Raw genomic sequence first — 22800 nt, 5'->3', positions numbered from 1 at the left:
CATTCCCTTCAGCACCTCTATCAATCTCGTTCCCTATTTCTGCTTAGACACCCCAGGAACACACTCAACTCCTGCTGTCACACACCCACATAATTCACAAAGCAACCCCAAGAAACCGCCAGTACCGTGCTGATCACAGCGTGTTCAGTGCAGAGATGATAACAACAGAGAGAAGCCCCAGTCTGACTGCAGGTCTCATTCCTGCTGTTCTCCAGAGGAAACCCTGGATCACAGCCTCTTCCCTACCAAGCACACGCTGCTCCCACCTGTGCACAGCAGGAGCTCAGAGCAGCATTGCCAGACACAGCTCTGTGCCCGCCTGTTGACAGAAATTCTGTAGGCATGGAGGTAGGACATAAGAGGATGCTGGGCCCTGCAGCATTTCCTGCTCTGGCTGGGAAAAGAGCTAGGGAAAACCAGAGCTGTTTAAAGACAATTCTTTAAGGTATAGAAAATATACCTTTCATGCAGTGTTTTCCAAGATTCTGAATTTTTTCCTTGCCCTCTTGTATTGATTTTAAGCCTGACAAGTCCAAGGTATTCCCTGATGATTCAGAGTCCCCTCCTCACACATGGGATAGCCTGAACCAAAATGGGAGCCTAAATGCTGCTTAGGACAGAAAAACAAGTTTCCTACAAATGCCTCAGTACTGGAATATGTCCTTATCATAGACTTCAATAAGATTTCTCTTCAAACAGTAGCACTGGCATTACCGTGCATGATTTAGGTACTAGAGCTGCCGTATCATCAAGAACCCTCCACAGACACAGCTAGGTACCAAAAAATATGTCCACATCTTGTCCTTAGCAGAGTTTCCCACCCACTTGTGACAAACAAGTCATGTGTGTGCAGCTTGTTGCAGGCTTTGACATTGTAACCATCAGGAAAAGTATACAGGAATCCCAGTAGAAGTATACACTTGCAAGTTTATATACTATAGAGACAGCACTACTGCTTGGACACCAAGAGCAAGCGGGAGAAAACATCATATATGTTAGAGAATGCTTAAAACTTCACAAAATACCTGAACAGTTCTAGGTGGAGTATTTCTTTCAGAAGGTCCCAGAGACAGTGACTGGCTGGTGCTGGTGACATTTGGAGCTGGAGCTGTTTTTCTGTAAGGATGGTCCAACATTTCAGGTTACAAGGCAAAAATAAGAGTCATCATTTTTACCTCACAGCGAAAACAGACCTTCATTTCCCAGAGGGTTTTTTTGAAATGGTTGTTGTCCTGACTGAACTTACTGAAAAAGAGTCACCTCCAATGTCTTTCTATCTCCTTCACTGTAGCCAGGCCAATCAACCTGAATGTCTTTGAAGAAACGTTCCTTCAGACTGAAAGAATTCTCATTTGCATCCAGGTTGGCTACCTACCGGCAGACATTTAAAACATCAATATTCATTACACCTGAAGGCAGACTACAGATGTAAAACTGGTAGTACAAAGCTAAAGCAAAGCTGAAAAGAAAATCATGCACCAGTTTTCCAGGATTTTTGTTTGATGCAAAGAACAAAGCAGCTGTCATGTAAGAAGCAACAATATTAAACACGTGTGGTCCATTTGGGCTGTAGAAATTTGGATGTAATAAATGCCAAACTGCTGCAAGCATGGAGGAAATGGATCCTATGAAAACCTCTCCCTGCACCAGGGATCCAGGTTTTTTGGTTTTTACACAGCTTTGGGAACCAAGGTACACTATGCCAGAACTCTCAGTCTTCACCATTTGAAATACATGGAGAGACCAGGTTTTTCCTTTCTGTTTTCATTTTCTTTTTTTGAGTAGGTCCTGAAGAACACCATCTCCATGAGCAAGTCCATATTTTTCCACCCTCAGGAGGACACCTGCTGCCCTCTTGTTTCACCCAGCTACATTGCCATGGCAGAACACAGCCTGGACCTGTAAGGGGCAGGATTTCATCATCCCATGAAGCACCACAGGATGTTGGCATTTGTCTCTGCAAACAGAACTGCTTTTCTTCCTCAAGTGTCTGCTCAGAGGAAACTACAGCTTCCTATGGAACGCTTATAGGAGATAACCTACCCTAGAGCTACACTTCAACAGCTTAACAGTAACAAAGATATCCAGAATCGGGAATTCACTTTTTAAAAGCAGAACTCAGGCTGTGTTGGAAGAGAAGGAAGACTGTGAGTATAAGAGCTCAGCAAGTTCTCCCTACTGGTTTTTCATGTATAGAAAAAAACAACACCACCTCCCTGTGAAGCTAAGAAAAACGTCAATAACAGCTTTTCAGGATGTAGTGCTGTTCACACAGCCCTTTCGGAATGCAAACCAGTATCTTCAGGCAGTTCACACTGCAAACAATAAACTACTCCTTCAAAATCTCCTTCAACATGAACAAAAATAAACAGAAAGGAGAATTTTTTTCATCTCTTACCCTCTAAGGAGCTGAGCTTTGAAATCTTATCATCACTTTTTTCATAGCTAAAAAGGAAATATTGCTACTTGATATGTTAATGCTTGCATAATTCAGCAACAGCCTACATTGAGAATATTGAATAAGGGGAATATTGAAAAAGGAAGGAAACAGCCAGTGCATCCTTCAGTCCAAGTGAATCATATATGAATGGCTGTAATAAAGAAATACCAGAGGCACTAAAATGACAAATGGAATATTATGAGAAATAACAGGTGCCAAGGAAGCTGAAGACTCAATCCACACAACAGCAAAGAAACTCTGTGCTCAAAGTTAGGCCACCACCTTTATCATGTAGGATTTGCCTGGAACACCCTTCCCTGGAAGGCAATCCCCACAGATCCAAGTAGAAGGAAATACCATTGAGAGACCACCAAATCCGTTCAAATGATATACTGCCCTATACAGCTACCAAGATTCTCTCCTCTGAAACTTGCCCCAGGTATTTTAAGGACCTCAGCTAAGTGTTTTGCCTAGCTGAGAGTTTCACCCTGTGAAGTTACTTTATGAAGCAATTTAACAGTGCAAGGAAAAGAGGGAGGATTAAAATAAGGCATGAGAAGCAACAACATTACAAAGAATTTATCATTGCCAGCTATTCTAGAAAAACAACAACAAGGCCTCCAAAGTTTTGAAGATTTCTTTCTTTTTGTCACATGGACTTGCAGTTGGGTGGAAACTGGGTAAAGTTGATGGGAAAATGTAAACAAGGAGCATTTCCTAAGCCTGTCATTGGTTTCTAATTGAAACCCTAAAGTAAGGCTGCTAAGAGTTAACATTGCTGGCAGCAGCTCCAGGATCTCACCTCCTGAAGGATCTTTCCAAGGGATTTCTTGTCCTTTTCCACAACTCCCTCTCTCTCTAAGCAGGCAAGTAGCTCTGACTTCTTGTAATTCTTCAGAGCCAGTAAATGAACCACCCTGTCTCTGATGGGTCGCTGAGAAACAGTACTGAAAAGACTCCGGATGTATTTTGCAGGGTTCATGGGCATCGTTCTCTTCCTCTCAGGCACAAGATCTGGAGAGCTGTGTGGTGCTCTCCTGAGCTCTGGTATTTTCACTTCAGTAAAGAAAAAACAGAAAACGAATTGTCAAATGGGGAGCGGGAGGAAGCAAGGCAGTTGATTCAAAAGGATGTACCGACACTGTTGAAACGCTCTTTGTTCAGAATTTATAGATCATTACAAATCAAGATAGTAAAGCATTGGGAAGAAACAGTCATTAAAAAGACCATGTAAAGGAGTGATACTGGAAGGGAGGTATTTATGAAAAACTCTTTATATGCACAGTGGTTTTCATATGATTTCTGCAGTTTGTAAGCTCAAGCACTGAGCTATGTCAAGAGTTATATGGCCAGTGGGATTAAATGCACCTTTGGCAAGTTTGACAACACCAGAGGCATGGGGTGCCATCCAGAGGGACATGGAGAACCTTGGCAAGTAGGGCCCTGGGAACTTAACAAGGCCAAGTGCAAAGTGCTGCATCTTTGGAGTTGGGACATGGCCTATCCCAGCTGGGCATGGGTGCTGGGATGGGATGGGGAGCCTGGGATGAAGGTGGAGAGGACTTGGGGGTGCTGGTGGATGAGAGGCTGGACAGGAGGCAGCAACGTGTGCTGGCAGCCCAGAAAGGCAACCGTGTCCTGGGCTGCATCAGGTGAAGTGTGGCCAGCAGGTCAAGGAAGGGGATATGACACAGCAAGCACTGTTTTGAAACCAGGAATTTGTGCTTAGTGGCTGAGGGAGACTTCATGCGTATTGGTGAGAAATCCGGGAGATTTGTGTCTTCCATCACACACACACAGACTGACCTTTCTTTACACGCTCCTTCAGTCTTGCAATGTACGTCAAATTCTTAATGCCTTTCTCCACTTCCTGTTCCTTGGACCATGCCTCTCTGATATTTGTCCGCAAACCTAATTGCACAAACATCACACACTTCAATTATTTAGAACACTGTAAACATGCCAGTTGTCAAGGGAAGACACTACTAATGTTTTGAGTTCAATCCAATGTGGATAAAGAAACTTCCCACAGCATTCAAACAAAACACCTCCTAAAACCATACCCCTGAATGACTTCTAAAGAAAATTACCTGAAACCATAAGCAAGCATTAAGATGAAAATTAGGTAAGAGTTCTTCACCCAGAGGGTGGTCAGGAATTGGGACAGGCTCCCCACAAGACTGCGTACGGTACCAAGTCCACCAGAGCTCAGAAAACATTTGGACAAGTTCCACAGGCACCTGGTGGGATTCTTGGGGACAGAGCTGCACTTTCATCCAACTCTGATTCTGATTCTCTGATTCTGTGACAAGGCCCAGTCCCTAACTGGTACTGCATGGAGTATGTTGCAAAGGCACCCTGTACCCTACCAGCAACCAGACCTGTCTCACCTGAGTTTCTCTGTGCCAGCCTAAAGCCAAAGCGGCACCAAGTTCCACAATTGTCTCACTGCTGCCAGTCCTCACACCCCAGTTACTGAATGTTAAATATTCCCTTAAGATCTATGTAGACCACCACCAAGAATCACATGTGAAACAGAACGTTCCCAGTGAGAAATGTGAAGTTTTGTTTTGTCTCTCCAAAAAGCCACCCTGACACTAGTTTAAAATGCTCTGCACTAGGCTAAGGCAGAGCAAGAGCTGCACTTGCAGTGGCAGGGACGTCCCTGCAGGCAGGTGGCTGCAGCCACAGCCAGGTGAGAGCCTGATTTTCTCAGGGCAGCTGGCTGTACCTGGCTCAGTTCACTGCTGCAGGCAGCACCACTGAATGCCTGGAAGGGGAATATGCACCTTGAGTCTGCCTGGAACCAGGCTCCTTGGGGAAACAGCATTGAGAACAGATTAATAAGAAATGACATCACCTAAGCACGTGGTGCTTTGTGGGAAATGATGGAATTTGTGGGAAAGATGACATCAATATCATCCCTTCAATTCCCTTGAAAAGAATCCAACGCAGTGTTGTGGCAACGCTCACTTATTAACAACCAAGACAAAAAATTAAATCAAGCAAAGTTTCCCATGCTGACTTTATGAAATTATCTATGCAACTTCCTCAAAAATGCATAGGTTTTCTTCCCATTTCCCAATTAAATTTAAAGAATAATGACAGTGCCTAGATACTCCAGAATCAAAACCTTAGCTACCAAGGCAGTGAACTTAGGTGCATGAGGTAGTCCAAACCTTGACCTCAATGCTCCAAATTGCATCACATCAACCAGTATGTGAACAGGGAAGGACTGGCAGGCTTTCTCAGGGGAAAACAAACTAGTGGCTAAATGCAGTGACAAGAGACTGCAAGGTTGATCTGAGGCCATACCACCTCCAGTTGAGATCTTGGAACACAAGAGATCCCCCTGTCCCAGGAATATGCTGCAAAAATGAATTACCAAGTTGAAAATCTTACAAACATTGAGCAAAATGTGAAAGGCAACCATACCTCCAAGTGGGTTATACAATTTGACATTCTGTCCACTTCCATTGTGCAATGCCTCGCTGGCATTTGGCTAAAAGGAAAAAGATATTTTCTGTAAAAACTTCAGCCTACTCTCCATCACTGCTGATTAACTAGGCCTCTTGTTTTAAACAAGAGCTCTATTTGTGAAGGTTTGCTGTCACATCACTAGAAAGGGCTGCTTTGACACAGTTCTCCCTCTGCAAGCAACCGGCTACAAAACTGCCCTGAGAGAGCAACCCTCACTTAGCCTCTAATGCAGCCAAGCATTCAAGTAGCAAGTCATCCTTTCCCAGTTGCCGGAATTTATAGACACAGGCTTCCCTTGAAATCAAGTGCCTGAGTACAATTGAACTAACCAGTGTTCAGCTAAGAATGCAGGTGAGAATGGTTCACAAAAATATAAGAATTTTGGATGCAACCTGGTGCTGGGATTTATTTGGTACTAAGGAAGCACATCTTGGCGTCACCTCCAAGAAGAATTTCATCTGCATAAGGTGATTGTCTACTCTCAACAGGCATGAAAACCCTTTCTCTCGTCCTCAGCTCTAGATACAATTCTTTGCAGCTGTGAAATGGAAGCAGTTTATCCTTGGTTGATCATATAGAACAGAATTTGGGTTGCTTGGCTGATCTCATAATTTAGGGCATAATGTATCGCATTCTGCTGGAGGTTAAAACTCACTAAAATGTTCATCAGTCTAAGTACATTTTTAACAAAAACAAGTACTGCCATCCAACTGCTTCATTCTGTAGGCAGAATTGTCTGAGATAAAATCTAAAAAGCTATGATAAATGGACTGAAAGATGCCCATCAATTTTCATGAGAAGGGAGACATCAATACCGAATAGACAATAGAATATTACTTAATTGAAGAAAATATGTAATTTAGAACCAATGAAGATTAATTTTTTTGTTAGCTAAAAATGCTAAAATTTCTTTGTTTGGAAAAGCTTTGAAAATGGTGTGCATGTGGCTGGAGTTCTCCACTATGCATCACAGCTGAGAATAAAGAAATGGCTACTCCTAAATCTAAAAAATATTGTGAGAGAGTTTCCTTTCTCCTGACATGTTCTGTGAGTACAGTGCAAACAAGGAACAATGAGAAATCCATGCATTTTGACCAAGAGCCATGCCCAGAGCATGAATTTCCTGAGTGTCCCAGCGTGGAGAACATCTGACTTTGCCTGGCACCTCCTCAGTGTCGTCCCTGAGAAACACATCCCTCAGAGAACTTCCCATTCCACTGGCACCTCTTCCGTGTGATCCCTGTGAGTTGCTTCCACCCGGGCCGCTGCCTCAAAGGAGCCCTTGGAGCACCAGTGTGGCCCCAGCCCTGCCCAACAGGTCCCGCGGGGTCAGCAGCACCCGACACCAACACCATGGCCAAGCCCCCACCCGCTGGCAGCCCGCAGCGCCCGACACCTGCCCCTCACCTCTTGGTCCTGGGGCCTCTGGGTCACCCTGACGGGCACGGCAGTGCTGTCGGGGGCCCTGTGGGACGCAGTGCAGAACGCTCTGGATTGTGCCCAGGCCCACGGCTCCGCCATCCCGCTCTGCCTCGGGTGCTCCGGCTCCCACACAGCCACTGAGCCTGCTGAGAAATCTGCAAAATGCAAAATATTTGTTAGGAAAATGTGTGTGAATTTGTCCCTGAGCCCCCCCATTTCTGCACAGAACTGTAAATAATTACCGCCACTCAGTGTGTGGATCGGCCTCTTGAACAACGTGCGCTAGAACCAACCAAGCTGGAACAACACTCGCTCTTGCTCTGACACCTCTGCTCTCAACGCTGCTGCTGAGGGGTCTGACCGGTCCTGCTGTGTGCTGGTGACAATGGCCACGTGTCCTTGGAAACGGGGAGTTCCATGTTCCAGGCTGGGTGGGATGTCACTGAGGAGCGGGACGCCACACAGCTGGGGCACAGGGAGTTCACAACGGGCACACATGGGGAATGCCCTATCTTATCCCATGACTGACTCAGCTCACTTCCAAGTGCAGAAAGGGGTGCTCTGGCCACACCAGTTGCTGCAGTAGCTTTGCAAACCAGGGCTAATGAAGTGTTTCTGCACAAAAGTGCTGCACTTGGCTCTCTCTGAGGCAAAAGAGCAGCTTAACACCCCTATCCAGGGCAGCAAGGTGCAGCCACCCCAGCACTGGGCAATCCTGTCATGGACCAATCGGTCTGTGAGGCTTCCAGCACATACACAGTCACTCAAATATTATCTCTTTGACAAAACCTGACCTTTCCTCATCCCAGTCTCCTAAAAGGAAACAAGTCAGCAGCATGCCCAGGCCCCCATGTGCTGTGCAGGAGGAGCTGACATGGAAAGGCTCATGCTGGCCCTGAGCACAGTTACAGGTTGATAATTATGCTGACTGCAGCTGGCCATTGAAGTTACTGACACATGTAGATAACATTTTATACTCAGTTTATGATGGTTTTATTGTCATTTTCCCCCTACCCAAGATTATTCCTGATTTAAGTCAGCTGGCACCAAAAAAACGATGTCCAGTCATTACCAGGAGAGATAATAAGAGCATGTAGTTAAGAATGTGTTGAATATTACCATCCAAAGCACATTTTCAATGACATCTTGTATTTTTTTTCAAGACCATGTCTAGATCTCCCCATGTCTCATCTCCTGGCTGCCTCACTCACAAGGACAGTGCAGTCTGGGGAAAGAAAGGGAGGAAGCAATTTGTCAAACACCAGAGGCCACATCTGTGTCCCTTTTTGGGAATGACTGGATGGTGTTGATTATGGATCCTCAGTTATGAACTATTGGAAAGGCCTGTGTATGAGTCATGAAAGGATTCCATGGAGGTGTTACACTGGACTCCAGAATGTCCAACAACCTTTCTATATATTTTAAAGGTTATAGATGACAACTCCTGCTCTGGAGTTACCAGATGTGACTGACCCCTTTGCACTGTTCATACATGAGTACCTTTGCCTTGCACAGTAATTCCATCTTTAGCTCAAAGAATGGGAATGAAGGAAGTAACCCTGTGGTATTTTGAGCCTATTTCTCAAAAGACAGCTAACCTATGTATAGAGGGATGGCCACTGCACCTCAGAGCAGGAGCCACCATGGTCCTGATTGATAGAATATACTTGAAAATAAATGGGAAAAAATGTGACAGTTTATGTGCCACACATGGTTATGTCTCATGTAGAACAAAAAGGACATCACTGGTTATCCCTGAGCAGAATCTGAAAGTAACAGGTGGTAGTCCTGGAACAAAAGACCTTGAGACCCAGGCCCCTCAAAAACTTTCTTTGTCCGTGCTGCACATGTGCCTAGAGTGACATGTGGGTCACCTTCCTGCCAGTTCAGAATGTGCAGAACTGTACCTAAGTACTACTTCTGTTCAAAGTTTTCTGGAGGCAAAAAGGTTGCTGGGACAGGGGCACTGGGGGAATGTCAATAAGTAGTAGGTTGTCCTGAAGTCCCTTTTGCCGGGCAGATGCCATGGAGGTCTCTCACCCAGAAGAAGAGCCAGGACCCGCAGGGCAGATCCCATGTCCTGGATCCAGCCAGAACGGGGGTAAATTTTTCACCAGCCAGGAGGAGCATGGCCAGAACCTTGGGGTAATTGGATATCACCTGCCACGTGGCAGGGGGAAGTGGAAGGGGTTTGTTCTTCCTCCGCCGGTGTGCCATTAGTCATGGGGTGTGCCAAGTTCTGTATGGTGAACAATCATGTGTGACTTGTTCACCTCTTGTACACTCTCCTTTTAGTGTTATTATTACCATAAGGCTGGGCAGTTATCCCAGCTGGGCAAAGAGTAGTCCCAGAATCACTCTTACATGAAAAAGTGGATTGCAAACACAAAGCCATTAATTGGAGTACTGAAAAACTTTTGAAACATTGGAAAGATCTATATTTGGGTCTGAAATGGCTCAGATTGTACAATCAAGACTCCAAAAATGTATAGTTTGTAAAAGAGACAACCCTAACACAGCTTACAATGTAGTGCTGAGAGCCATAAAATCTGGGGATGTTCCAAGTGAATAGTGGCAGATGGATTTTACAGAATTTCCCAGAAAATAGGGGTCTAAATCTCTCCTAGTTACGGTGGGTACCTTTTCTGTGTGGCCAGAAGACTTCCCTTGTCACACCAATCAGTCTAGGGAAGTGGTTAAAATATTGTTGAATAAAATAATACTTAGATTTGAGGTGCCTTTAGGAATGTCATCAGATAGAGGTTCCCACTTTATTGCAGAAGGGGTACAAGAAGTTAGGAAAGCCTTGGGAATAGCTTGGGATCTTCATACTCCTTATAGGCCCCAAGCTAGTGGCAAAAGAGAGAGAATGAATTATACCATCAAATTGAACTTGGGTAAAATATGTTAGGAAACCTCCTTGATATAGGTCCAAGCTTTACATGTTGCTCTACTTTAAATTAGAATTCAATTAGCCCTGGGAAATGAAGCCTAGGTTCTTAGAATATGCTGAGGTAGAGGGACCTGCCAGGATCCTAGCCCTGCACAGAATCACACCAGGTGCCCAAGAGTGCTGTCCAAACACTTCCTGAAGCCTTGCTGCAGTGACCACTGGCCTGGGGAGCCTGCTGCAGTGCTCAAGCACCCTCTGGGGCACGCATGTTTTCCTGATATCCTGCCTAAAGCTCCTTCAACTCATCTTCATGCTGTTTCCTTGAGTCCTGGCACTGAAGCTCTGCAAGGAAAGGACTATGACAGTTGATATTTAGGCCTTGTAACTTGAAATATTGGACCATCCTTACAGAAAAACAGCTCCATCTCAGAGCCCCACCAGCAGCAGCCAAGCAACATCTCCAGGGCCTTCGGAGAGAAACGCTCCAGCAAGACCTGCTCAGGTATTTTGTGCATTTTTAATATTCTGTACGCTGTGTAAAGTTTCAGCAGACTTGCTGGTGGTATAAAAGCTGTGATGTGAATGTGCAGGAGCAGGCCTAAGCATGTTTTGCCTCAGACATTCCAAGTGCTGTGACAGAAAGGCTGTGGTGAGAAGAGAGGATCCTGCAGGGGTGGAGCAGCACTGTCCTGAGCCAAATTTCTCCTCTGCCTGAAGACTTGAGCTCAGTCCCCACCTCAATTCATTCCCTGGAGGAGGCCTCAAAAGGCTGGCTCTGCAGGAAAAATCTCCTGTACAGAAGAGGCTGCCCCAGGGCCGGGCAGATGGGGCCCTCTCGCCCTCTTGTCCCTCTGTCTCTCTGTCACCCTCATTGCTGACTCCAGCTCTGCACTATCCACGTGGCTGCACCAACACAGGATCTACAGAATGGTGATATTCCCTCAGTCCCTCCTCTGTCTCTGTTTCGCTCCTCCCTCACTCTGCCTGGGCACACACGGCTGTCCTGTTCTACTCCATGCTCAGTTCAGAAGTTTGCAGTGGGTGTGGGGAGCTTGTGGCCATGTGCTGTGGCTTGTGAGTCAGCAGCTTTGAGAAGGTCCTTGGGAGGAGCTGAGAGATGATTGAAGGGCACTGAGCAGCACTGAGGGCTTATTGGTAAGCACTTGTGAAACTCTCTTGTGCAAATTTAAGGGTTTTTGTCCGCCAACAGCTTTTGAGTCTGCACAGCAGGTAGCCTGCTGGACCTTAGACTACTGTACCTAAAAGCACAAGAGTTTCCTGACATGTGGCTGCTGTCTTTGTTCATCCCGATGAGAATTCACAACCAGCCATCACACCCTGCACTCCTGTATTCTTATAGCGAAGCACTAATCTCATTTTTAACACATAAAACTCTAAAACAGCCAGGTGCCTCTTCAGTAAGTCATGTGGGAGTTTGACAGCAAAAGCTGAGTATTTTCCTGGTGTGTACAAGCAGAAATTGGGACCTAGATAAAACTTACAGGACATCCCCTTTGGGGGAGGCTTTGCTGGAGATGCTGAAGGGAGTGGGAGCTACCTCCCAAAGCCTTTTAACAGTAGACCTGGAGAAGGACTTGCTAAGTCCTAAGATGAGAAACTAGGAATGCAATAGAGCAGAAATTTACCTGGAGGTCTTCCATTATTCGACTGCTATTTTTTTTTAAAAAAACATGTGTTTTCAACCATTGCTAGTTCACAAATCCTGCTTTTTTAGAATGGAGCAAAACCTGATCTGGGTCAGAGAGTAATGAATTGTTTTGTTATTGTTGTAGAAACGGGGTTCTGTCTTGAGCAGACCTGTGATGAGCAAGAAGCAGAGGATTGAGCAGTAGCTCAGTTACCTCCAGCCAGCACCTGGTGGCCGCTCTTCTTCCTGGCTGCTGGCTTTGACATCCCATTCTACTTCCTACCTGTCTCCAAATGTCGGCTCCATTTCCCCTGCACCTTTTGGGTTTAAGAAAGACACAAATTTTGAGTTCTACAATGACAGCAATCATGTGCTGAAGACTACCATGTGAAAAAAGATGTGAAAAAAATTCGGGAGGCTGAAGCAGTAGTGTCCCTTGGATCTCAATGAAGGTATCAGTGTACAGCTTTTCCTAACTCCAGTGTGGATAATGATGGAGTAAAGATTTGATGATTAAGGGAAGCCTCTGCATGAATTAAGGTGCAAGAAAGACTCTATTCCAGAGTCACTAGTACAGACATTATTTAATAGTAAATGTGAACTAGAGGGATAGAAAGCTAAAGGAGGAGATGGGCCAGGCAGGGAGAAAAGCTGAGATGAACACCGAGGTGGGTTAGGCCCGCATAGGCCCTCCCTTCCTGCAGTGCAGTTGCACAGGCTCAGCTGCAGCAGTGGTGCTGCATCCCCTCATTGCATTTGCAGTGCAGGAGGGGAGGGAGAACTGTCTGTGTGTGTGTGTGTGTGTGTGTGTGTGTGTGTGTGTGTGTGTGTGTGTGTGTGTGTTTGTGTGTGTGTGTGTGTGGTATAAAACACTGGAAATTGTGCCCAGCTTGTATCAGAGCAGTGATGTTGGCAAGGGCAGTCAGGCCCCTGCAGCTCTAGGGCTGTGGGGCAGCTGTGGCCTTTGGAGCAGGCAGGGCTCTGGCTCGCACTGGATGCAGCCAGGGATGCTCTGTGGAAGGCTGAGGGCAAGCCTGGCCCTGCAGGGGAGCAGTGCAGTGAGGCCCGTGCTAGGGCTCTTGCTAGCTAATGTCACTGGGCAGAGGCCAGTAGTCCAAGCTACTGCTTCTTAGGAACCTCTCAAAATGTTGAAAGGCAACTGTAGTTTTCTCTTCTAACTTGTCCTGCACACCAGTCAGGTGCATCTGGCCTGGGATGCATCCCTGGCATTTGTTGTTGTCTCTCCCTGTACTGAATTTTAACTTGGTAAAGATTTATTGCTTGTAAATATTTATCTCAAGATGGTTTGAAGTGTTCATTCCCATGTGGAATGAGTTTTTGTCATTCCAAAGAGAACCAGATCTTCAGGCCCAGAAGAGCAGAAGCTTTGGTGTGACAGTATTATTCTCATTGCCACTTCATCTTGGATTTGTATCATGAGCTTGATAAACCTCACACCTGTTGATTTGATGGAGAAGGTTTGAGTCCCTTCAGTGGCTTTAAGCATGAATGAGTTTTGCCCTCTTTAGCCACTGCTGGGCTTTGGGTTGTTATTGTGGTTTCAGACTTGTCTAGAGTTTGTTGTAAAAGAACAGCCTCAGTTTGCAAACTTCCCAGAAGACTCCAAAGTCAGTCTGAGAGTATTTTTACTGCTTTACATGAATAAAACCAGACTGGCTTGGCTTGGTAACCTCTGAGTCTGCCTCAAGGCTATTTTAAAGAAAAGGTCAGGAAATCCTAAACTCTGCAGAAATGCTGACATGCCTGAATCTTTTTTTTTTTTTTTTAATTTCTTCTTCCTAGGGTAGCCCCAGCTACTCTGAGATGAAGAGCAGATGCCAGTACCTCCACAAAAAGCTGTCCCACATTTAGCAATGAGTATCTGAATTTGGCAAGCAGCAAGTGGAGTCCTGGCACCAGTCGTCTGCTTCAGCAAGGAATCATCTATGAACTCAGGCTGTTTTATTATAAAAGAAGATTACGTTTTTAGGATTCTTCAAGTTAGGATTGAGTAGATGATTATTTGTTAAAAACATAGGATTAGTTAGTCTAAGATTACAGAATTTAGTATTGAACTTTAGCAATAAAGAAGTTGCACTATTGTTAACAAGAGTACTGAAGTCTGTCCAAGATATATTTGGTTTATAGGTCTTCATCCTAGCCTAGGTCCCAGTTCCAGTAGCATGTTTTGGGGGTTTATTAGAAATGACACCCAGTTGATTAGAGGAAAAACAAGGGATGAAGCTTTCCAGCCTTTCCTTTCCTTCTTCTCTGAATCTGTTATTTCCCTTTTTGAAAATGGTCAGTTTTCCCTGAATGTTAAAGAGACCACTTTCGTCATATTTAATCTAGTAAGCTTCCTCTATACAGTCTACAGCTTCTCTAAACTGAGGGCTAAGATGTCCAGAGGAGCTGATGAGACTCCTAATCCAGAAGTAGACCCAAATGGGGAGAATTCTGAGTAATGCAGAAAATAAGAGAGAATGAGCCAAGCCCCAAAAGAATTTTCTGATCCCCTGTGAGAACCCTGGGTTTGGTTTGGGGTCTTGAGTGGTGGTAAAGTCTCTCCTCCAACCCGTGCTTCCAAAGAAAAACTCCACAGCCTCTTGTTGTTTGGTCTCAAGGCAGTTTATTGCGAGTTATCTAACAGATTGTGTTCGCGGGCTGCGGCTGTTTGATCAGCGGCCCCGGCAGAGACACACACACTCCTGACACCCTCACTGTCCAGTGTCTTCTTCTTCTCCCCCCACCACCCAGGGCTGCTGCTATCTTTCATAAGATATATTACATATAACATGTTTACAATTATTCCCCAATACCTACTACCAATATTACCAAGTTTTCTACTCTAAACCAATCTGTGAATGCCAACATCACCAAGAACATGGAGGCAAGGAAGAAGAATGAGGAAGAATAGGATCAGCCCACTTTCCTCCATCTTAGAACTTCTGACCCCCATGTACAAAGTAAAAACCCCCCTGTACAGGTGCTAAAACCCCCCTGTACAATACTAAAACATTTTCCTCTCTGTTTTGTAACTACTTTTACTATACTATCTAACCCTTTGTGACTGCTTGTTCCACCTTCAAAGCTGGTAATTCATTCCATGGCTCAAACTCGAAATCACAGCTGTTTCCAGCTGCCTTCTGGGGTCTAGAATGCTTCTGACCAAGGCCCTGAACCTCTAAAAATGTCTGAGAGACATTTTAAGTTCTCACAACAGAGACGTGAGTGTGAAACCACAAAAAGTAGAGTGACCTCATAGGGACAAAGTTACATCACAGATATGTCTGTGTGATATCACAGAGATGTCAGTGTGACCTCAAAGAGATGTCTGTGTGACATCACAGACAGCTGTGTGACATCACAGTGATGTCATTGTGACATCCCAGAGATGTCTGTGTGACATCACAGACAGCTGTGTGACATCACAGAGATGCAAGGGTGACATCACAGACAGCTGTGTGACATCACAGAGATGTCATTGTGACATCACAGAGAGCTGTGTGATGTCAGAGAGATGTCTGTGTGACGTCAGAGAGATGTAAGCGTGACATCACAGAGATGTCCATGTGACACCACAAAAAGCTGTGTGACCTCATGGGGTCAAAGTGACATCAAAGAGATGTCTCTGAGACATCACAGAGATGGCTGTGTGACATCACAGAGATGTCAGTGTGACATCAGAGAGAGATGTGTGGCATTACACAGACATCTGTGTGACATCACAGGAGGTTGTGTGATGTCACAGAGATATCCAGGTGACATCATGGAGAGATATCAGTGTGAAATCACAGACAGCTGTGTGCCATCACAGAGATGTAAGGGTGACATCAGGGAGATGTCTGTGTGACATCAGTGTGGCATCACACCGATGTCATTGTGACATCACAAAAATCTGTGTGACATCAGACAGATGTCATTGTGACATCACAGACAGCTGTGTGACATCACAGAGATGTTATTGTGACATCACAGAGAGCTGTATGACGTGAGAGAAATGTAAGTGTGACATCACAGAGATGTCTGTGTGACACCACAAAAAGCTGTGTGACCTCATGGGGTCGAAGTGACATCAAAGAGATGTCTCTGAGACATCACAGAGATGTCCGTGTGACATCACAGAGATGTAAGGGTGACATCAGGGAGATGTCAGTGTGACCTCACAGACAGCAGTGTGATGCCACAGTGATGTCATTGTGACATCACAAAAATCTGGGTGACATCAGACAGATGTCAGTGTGACATCACAGATAGCTATGTGACATCACAGAGATGTCCATGTGACACCACAAAAAGCTGGGTGGCCTCATGGAGTGGAAATGACATCACAGTGATGTCTGTGTGACATCAAATACAGCTGTGTGACATCACAGTGATGTCATTGTGATGTCACAAAAATCTGTGTGACATCAGAGATATGTCATTCTGACATCAAAGAGAGCTGTGTGACATCACAGAGATGACTTTGTGACACCTCATGGAGTCCAAGTGACGTCACAGAGATGTCTGTGTGACATCCCAGAAATGTCAGTGTGACATCACAGACAGCTGTTTGACATCACTCTGATGTCAGTGTAACATCACAGATATGTCTGTGTGACATCACAGAGAGCTGTGTGATGTTACAGAGATGTCAGGGTTACATCACAGACTGCTGTGTGACATCACAATGATGTCATTGTGACATCAAAAATGACACTGTGACATCACAGACAGCTGTGTGACATCACAGATATGTCATCCTGACATCACAGAAATGTGGATGTGACAGCGCTGAGAGCTGTGTGACATCACAGAGATGTCTGTGTGACATAAGAGGAGGTTGTGTGATATCACAGTGATGTCCATGTCACATCACAGAGAGCTGTGTGACGTCACCAAGAGGTCAGTGTGACATCAGAGACAGCGGTGTGAAATCACAGAGAAGTCAGTATGACATCATAGGGATGTCTATGCGACATCGCAGGCAGCTCTGTGACATCACAGTGATGTCATTGTGACATCACAAAAAGCTGTGGGAGCTCATAGGACTGAAGTGACATCACAGAGATGTCTGTGGCTGCACCACTTCTGCTTTGGTTCCTGCCTGCATCTAGAAGTGCCACAGATATGCCAAGAGGGGCCAGTGGCCCATATGCCAAGGGCAGTGTAGTCTGGAGGGCATGAATGAAGAAGAGCCATCCCCACTTTTAAACCTTACCAAAGGCACCAAGAAATGTCACTTTGTAGCTTTAAGAGACAGCTGACAACTCAGAAGGAAATGCTGAGTGTATTCACAGGCTGAAAAAAAGGGAATCTTCCAGGCAAGTTAAAGTTTCAGAAGCTTTATTTTCAATCCTAAACTATAATCCTACTCTACAATCCTACTCTACAAAACTACTCTTCAGTCCTGTTCTTAGCTGGTTATGGAGTAAATGGTCCTGATGTGATTATCACAGTTGGTAGATAGTTCTTGTTGGTAAGTAATGGAGAGAGGGAACAGCTTTGTGTGTCCTTTTGGGGGATCGCCCCAATTTTCTGGTGTCCTCCGTTCATTTTGGGATACCACACCTCCTCTTTGGGCATCTCCACCCAGCGATTTTGGCTTCCACTCCTTCCACTTTGGGGTCCCCCTTTAACTTTGTGCACCCCATCCCCATGTCCCACACATGCCCAGTGTTCCCAGTGTGCACTGAATGGCCAGCAAGGGACTGGGGAATGCTGGGACCCACAGTGATGTCAGTCTTCTCTCCTGGTTACACATAGGACTCCTCGGCCCTTTCTGGGGTGCCCTGGAGTGCCAGAGCCATGGTGAGGAAGTGTCTTTGCTGCCATCCTGTGCAGGATCATGCCTGGCCCATTATGGCCTCATGTCCCCGTCTCTCATTGTCCTCTGACATTCCCTGTGTCCCTGCACCCCTCTCAAGAGCAGGACTTTGGTGCCAAGCCCAGTGCTCCAAATCCACGCGTTGCCTCTGTCCTTGTGGTATCCCCGCACGTACTTTATGGACAAGAATAGCCCTTAGTTAATCTAAGAATTGATACCTGGGTAACAAGATAATGACCCATCACTCTCACTGGTTTGCCCCCTCCTCCCTACCTTCTTTTAGGTGCCGAGGCAATGAGATAATGCTTGAGCTATGCTAAAAGCTGTGCAGAAAGAAGTAGTTACTGTGTACCCAGGGATGGGAATGAAGCACTTTCTAGAAATCAGCAAATTTAGCAGAACAAGCTAACTGCAAAAGACTCACCAGTGCCTATTTGAGCAGACAATCTTGTAGAGCATGTGCAGAAACAGAGGTAAAACAGCTGAAGCCCGAGGAAGCCTTCTGAGCCTTCATCCAAAACGACCACCAGAGGCTGATGACAACCTCCGGTAGAAATTGCACATGGTCTACCAGGGCTTACAGAATCATGTAATTAGAAAATATGTTGCAATATGAAGGTTAGGAATGTATCATGGTCACATTAAGTTAAAAAGGTTTAGAAGATTGTTCTGTACAAAGAATGGACAAGTGGTGATTACGCGGGCGCAGGGAAGACAAGCACAGTCAGTATGATTGATAAGCAAGCTTCTTTTATTCAAAAATCCTGTCAGTTTATAGAGGGTTTGCTACAAGCAAAGTCAGCAACAGCTCTCATGGGTCAAGTTTACAAAGGTCTTTGTTTTACTTCTCCTACGGGTGGTTACAGCTGTAGCTAAGTTCTCCAAGCCAAGTTCTCATTGCTAAGTCATGCCTTCCAAGGACAGAGCATATCTTTGAGGCTATGCCTGTCCTTATTATCTCATTCCGAACTTGCTCTATTTCCCAGGCCTAGAGAGACCTTGTACAGTTTCCCAGGCCTAGACACAGAGCCTGTTTCCCAAGCTTTGTTCCCAGGCCAGACACAGGCTGATTCTGATTCTGGGGTCTTAAACAGTGGTATCAATGAATAACTGTTCCATTGATCCATGACCCCTCTCCTGCAACCATTCTCCAGCAAAAATTGCTAAGTTTCTCTATCAGTCTATTTGCAAAGTAACTGGTTATCCTAATAAATTTAGATACATTTCCCCTTTGATTACAAATTAAGCATTGCACCTTCAAGGCATATCCAGGGATGCACAGGTGACACTGCGCTCATTGTCTCAAACAAGGTGAGCGCAAACATAGAAATCCCCCCCGACACTTCAACATGTAAGCTGTTATCCAACTGCACAAACACCTTCTCTCCTAAACCAAATCCGTGCTTCTGTGTTTGCTTTCATGAACTTAGAACGCACTTTTCAGGACTTTGAAAACAAGCAGTGTCTTTGGATTTGAAAATGTCACCAATACAAAGAAAGTCTGTGTTGCAGCGAAGTTGCCTTCTGGCTGATGTAGGAAGCTAGCAGGAGCTGTCACAGAGGGTTTGGCAACCCTATGTATAGAAGCCTCTGCCCTGGGTTTTACTCTGCATGGTACAGTTTTTCCTTGAATGATTGATAATTTGACATTGAATCAGAGTTTGTCAGTGAAAATAAAAGCGAAAGATCTAATTTACATGGGCTAATCAACAGGTCCAATTAATTTAAACATGGTTTTGGGATGATGATGGGTCTTCAGTGAATAGGTTTTCATTTGGGAAGGGTAGAAGGATATGACCTCAAGGCTGCAGGACAATCCATTTGTTATTAGATAGAAATTCCTGTTATTACCTTCCCATGTATAGTTTTTAACCTTTCTGTAATCTCAAATGACCTGAGTTCTGTGATTATTGCATCTGAACTCTTAGCTGCAAAAAACCCAACATTAAAAGCCATGGTCGTATTTTGATTCCGAAATAAGAAAACATGCAAATTGGTATTTCAGTCATAGCAGTAGCAGACTTTTAGGTTTAATCCAATTCCTGCTATATTCAGAAACCTGCTATTGGCTTCAAGAGGAGCCTTCTGCTAAGAAGAAGGTTCTCTTTTGCTTTAATGACTTTGTCTCCATTTAATTGTACCTAAGAGTTTATCTCTAACACCTCTCTCCCAGCAGCTCCGAGCTGCGGTGTGGCACAGCGCTTGCTGTGTGCCAGAGAGCACAAAGCAGGCTGGCCTGCCGGCCCTGAATATTTCTGCAGAGCACTCTGCAGCTCCCAGCTTTGCTGTGGCTCAGTGCAGAGCTGCAGGATTGCAGGCGCTGCCTCCCAGAGCTGTGTGAGGCACTGGCTCCTGCAGCCGTGAGCTGACAAGCTGTCCCTGCCTCCCGCTGGCCTCGGCTCCCCTGGCACAAGTGCCGTGCCCGAAGGACGCTGCCCTGTGCTCCAGCCTGCCGAGCAGCCCGGCTCCCTGCCCCGGTGCCCAGGGTGCTGCACACACTGCTGACCTTTGCCAGGAGTCGCAGGGCAGCGGCACAAGAGTGGGAATGCTGAGCCAGGCCAGCGGGCCTCGGCTGCCCTTGGCCTTTCTCTCCTCGGGCAGACTCCAGAGGGCCAATGCCTCCAGGCTGGGCTGTGCCCAGCAGGGCTCCGCTTGCCCTCGGGAGCAGCCGGCTGCGCTTGGGCTCTGAGAGCGGAGGATGCGCCCGCTGCCAGCAAGAGGCACGCAGGGCCGGGCTGTGCCTCCTGCAGCTACCAGGGCCTCCTTGCAGCCTGGCCCTGCCGAGGCTCAGGCTGCTCCGGGCTCTGCCAGGGCTCTGCTGCGGCTCCACGCCGGGCAGGGCCGGGCCCGCTCTCAGCTCACACTCGCTGACAGCTCTGCACCGCAGGAGACCTTTCAGAGCACCTCTCTGATCTTTCTGCTTTCTCCGCTGAGCGAGGCTCTCCTCCAGCCAAAGACATTGCCCTTCACGATACAAATCCAAGTGGCAGGCACCCAAATGCTCTGGAGTCACAGCTGAAGGCCTGCATCTGCACAGGATGTTTTGGCTGCACCACTTGCCCTTTGCTTTTTCCTGCAAATGCCATTGCCCTTTCTGCCTCAACTAGAAATACTACAGCTGGCCAAAAGCTGCCTAGTTGGCCACATTCCCAAGACAGTGTGGTCTGGAAAGGATGAATGAAGAAGAGCCTTCCCCTACTTAAAAAACATACAAAAAAAGCCAGAAGTGCCATTTAACACCCATAAAAAACAACTGGTAATTCAGAAGGAAACGTTGAGTTTTCTGAAGGGGTCAGAAAGAGGGCAGTCTTCCAAGTGAGTTTATTTTTCAGAAACTTTATTTAATGAAAATCCTTGTTTACAATCTTATTCTACAAAACTCTTCAACAATCCTACTCTACAATCCTATGCCACAATCATATTCTACAATCCTATTCTACAAAACTCTTCAACAATCCTACTCCACAATGCTCCTCTACAATCCTATTCCACAAAACTCTTAAACAATCCTATCTACAGTCCTATTCCACAAAACTCTCCAACAATCCTGCTCTACAATCCTCCTCTAAAATCCTATTCTATAAAACCTTATCAACAATCCTCCTCCTATAATCATCCAATCCTCAAAATTGCTTGTGGAGATTACATCTTGAATTGGTTGTTACATTCTTCTCTGCTGCATCCTCTTCAGGACGGTGATGAGTGGTGCCAGGATGGACACTGGCTTGGCTGATGTTACAAATGGATGCTGTCCAAAGGGAAAAAAAAAACAACAAAGAACAGTGATCCATGACCTTCCAAGCTCAGTGCCTCACATACTCCATCAGGATTCCTCTAGTCCCTAGAAAGACCCAGAAAGGAAAACAATGCAACCATCTGCTCCTCAATTGTCAGGTGCAGGACCTTGCCATCACAGGCAAACCCGGCCCAGAATCCCACTCATCCATTTATTCTGGTTTCTTCACCTTGCTGGGATTTTTGCCCTGCCAGTGCTCTAGAAATGGTGCTTTCTGTCCCTGGGGTTTCTTCCTTTCAAGAAGCTCCAATGACTCCCATAGGTCCCTGTCTTGTGCTAATTTCCACAGGCACACAGAGCAGTGTCTGCCTTTCCATGCCCTGCCCCTCCTGTGCTGCATGGCACCTTCCTTCCCAGCAGGGCCAGCCGAGTGGCGCTGGGTCCTGCCGTTCCCTCTCTGCCACACAACCTGGCAGTCAGCCTGGGCCAGTTCCCCTCTGCCTGAGCGTGCCAGGCAGCAGATGGGGCTGGGACAAGTCCCTCTCAGCTCTCCCTGTTTGTGTGCCAGAAACCTCTAAGGGTGGGGTGGGGGGCACAAACCAGGGCCCCTCAGAGGCTCACAGTGAGTCCCTCACAGCCCCTCCTGCCCACAGCCAAATCTCTCCAGAGTGCTCTGCCAGGACTGGCAGCCGTGGCTTCCTCCACCACCGTTTCATGTCTCTCTACAATGCTCTACGTCAATTCTTTTGCTGTTAGGTAAAACAGAATACACCACCAAATTAAAAAACAGGGCAACAAAAAGAATAAGAAAATAGAACACCTGTCCTATCTTCTGCAGAGAGAGGTGGAAGTATTCAGTTTTGTGAAGAACGGGACTCAGGGAGACTTTATTGCCACTTTGCAAGACTTCAGAGTGGCTTTGAAGAAAGTGGGGTGTCGCGGCGCGGCATGCGCCCCCCCTCGCCGCAATACCCCGAGCGGTGGCGTGCTGGGCGGCGAGAGGGAAGAGAACGGGCAGCCGCTCCCCCCGGGGTGCTCTGCTGTCCCAGTCGGTGGCGCGGGAACAGAGGGAGGTGACACGGGACTTGGGGGTGAACAAGATGGATTTATTCAGTGAGCCCCAAGACCTTATGGAGAGGGTGAACAAAGGTTTTATACAGAACTCAAGAGGAGGGGAGTAGAAACAACAACCACTGAGGGTAGGGCTGGGGAGGAGTTTAAGGCAGGACTAACATATGACAAACCTATCAGGGGAAACAGGGGAGTGGAGTAACACAAAGTAACCAATAGGGTGTTGAGCCTCACTAAATAGACAGGGAATGGTCTGGAAGCAGGGGAGGAGGCTGAGAGGAATGACAGGGAATGTTCTGGG

The sequence above is a fragment of the Lonchura striata genome, chromosome Z (assembly GCF_046129695.1).
Source record: "Lonchura striata isolate bLonStr1 chromosome Z, bLonStr1.mat, whole genome shotgun sequence".
Taxonomy (NCBI): Eukaryota; Metazoa; Chordata; class Aves; order Passeriformes; family Estrildidae; genus Lonchura; species Lonchura striata.
The sequence above is the reverse complement of the archived record's forward strand: the minus strand, read 5'-3'. Positions refer to the sequence as shown.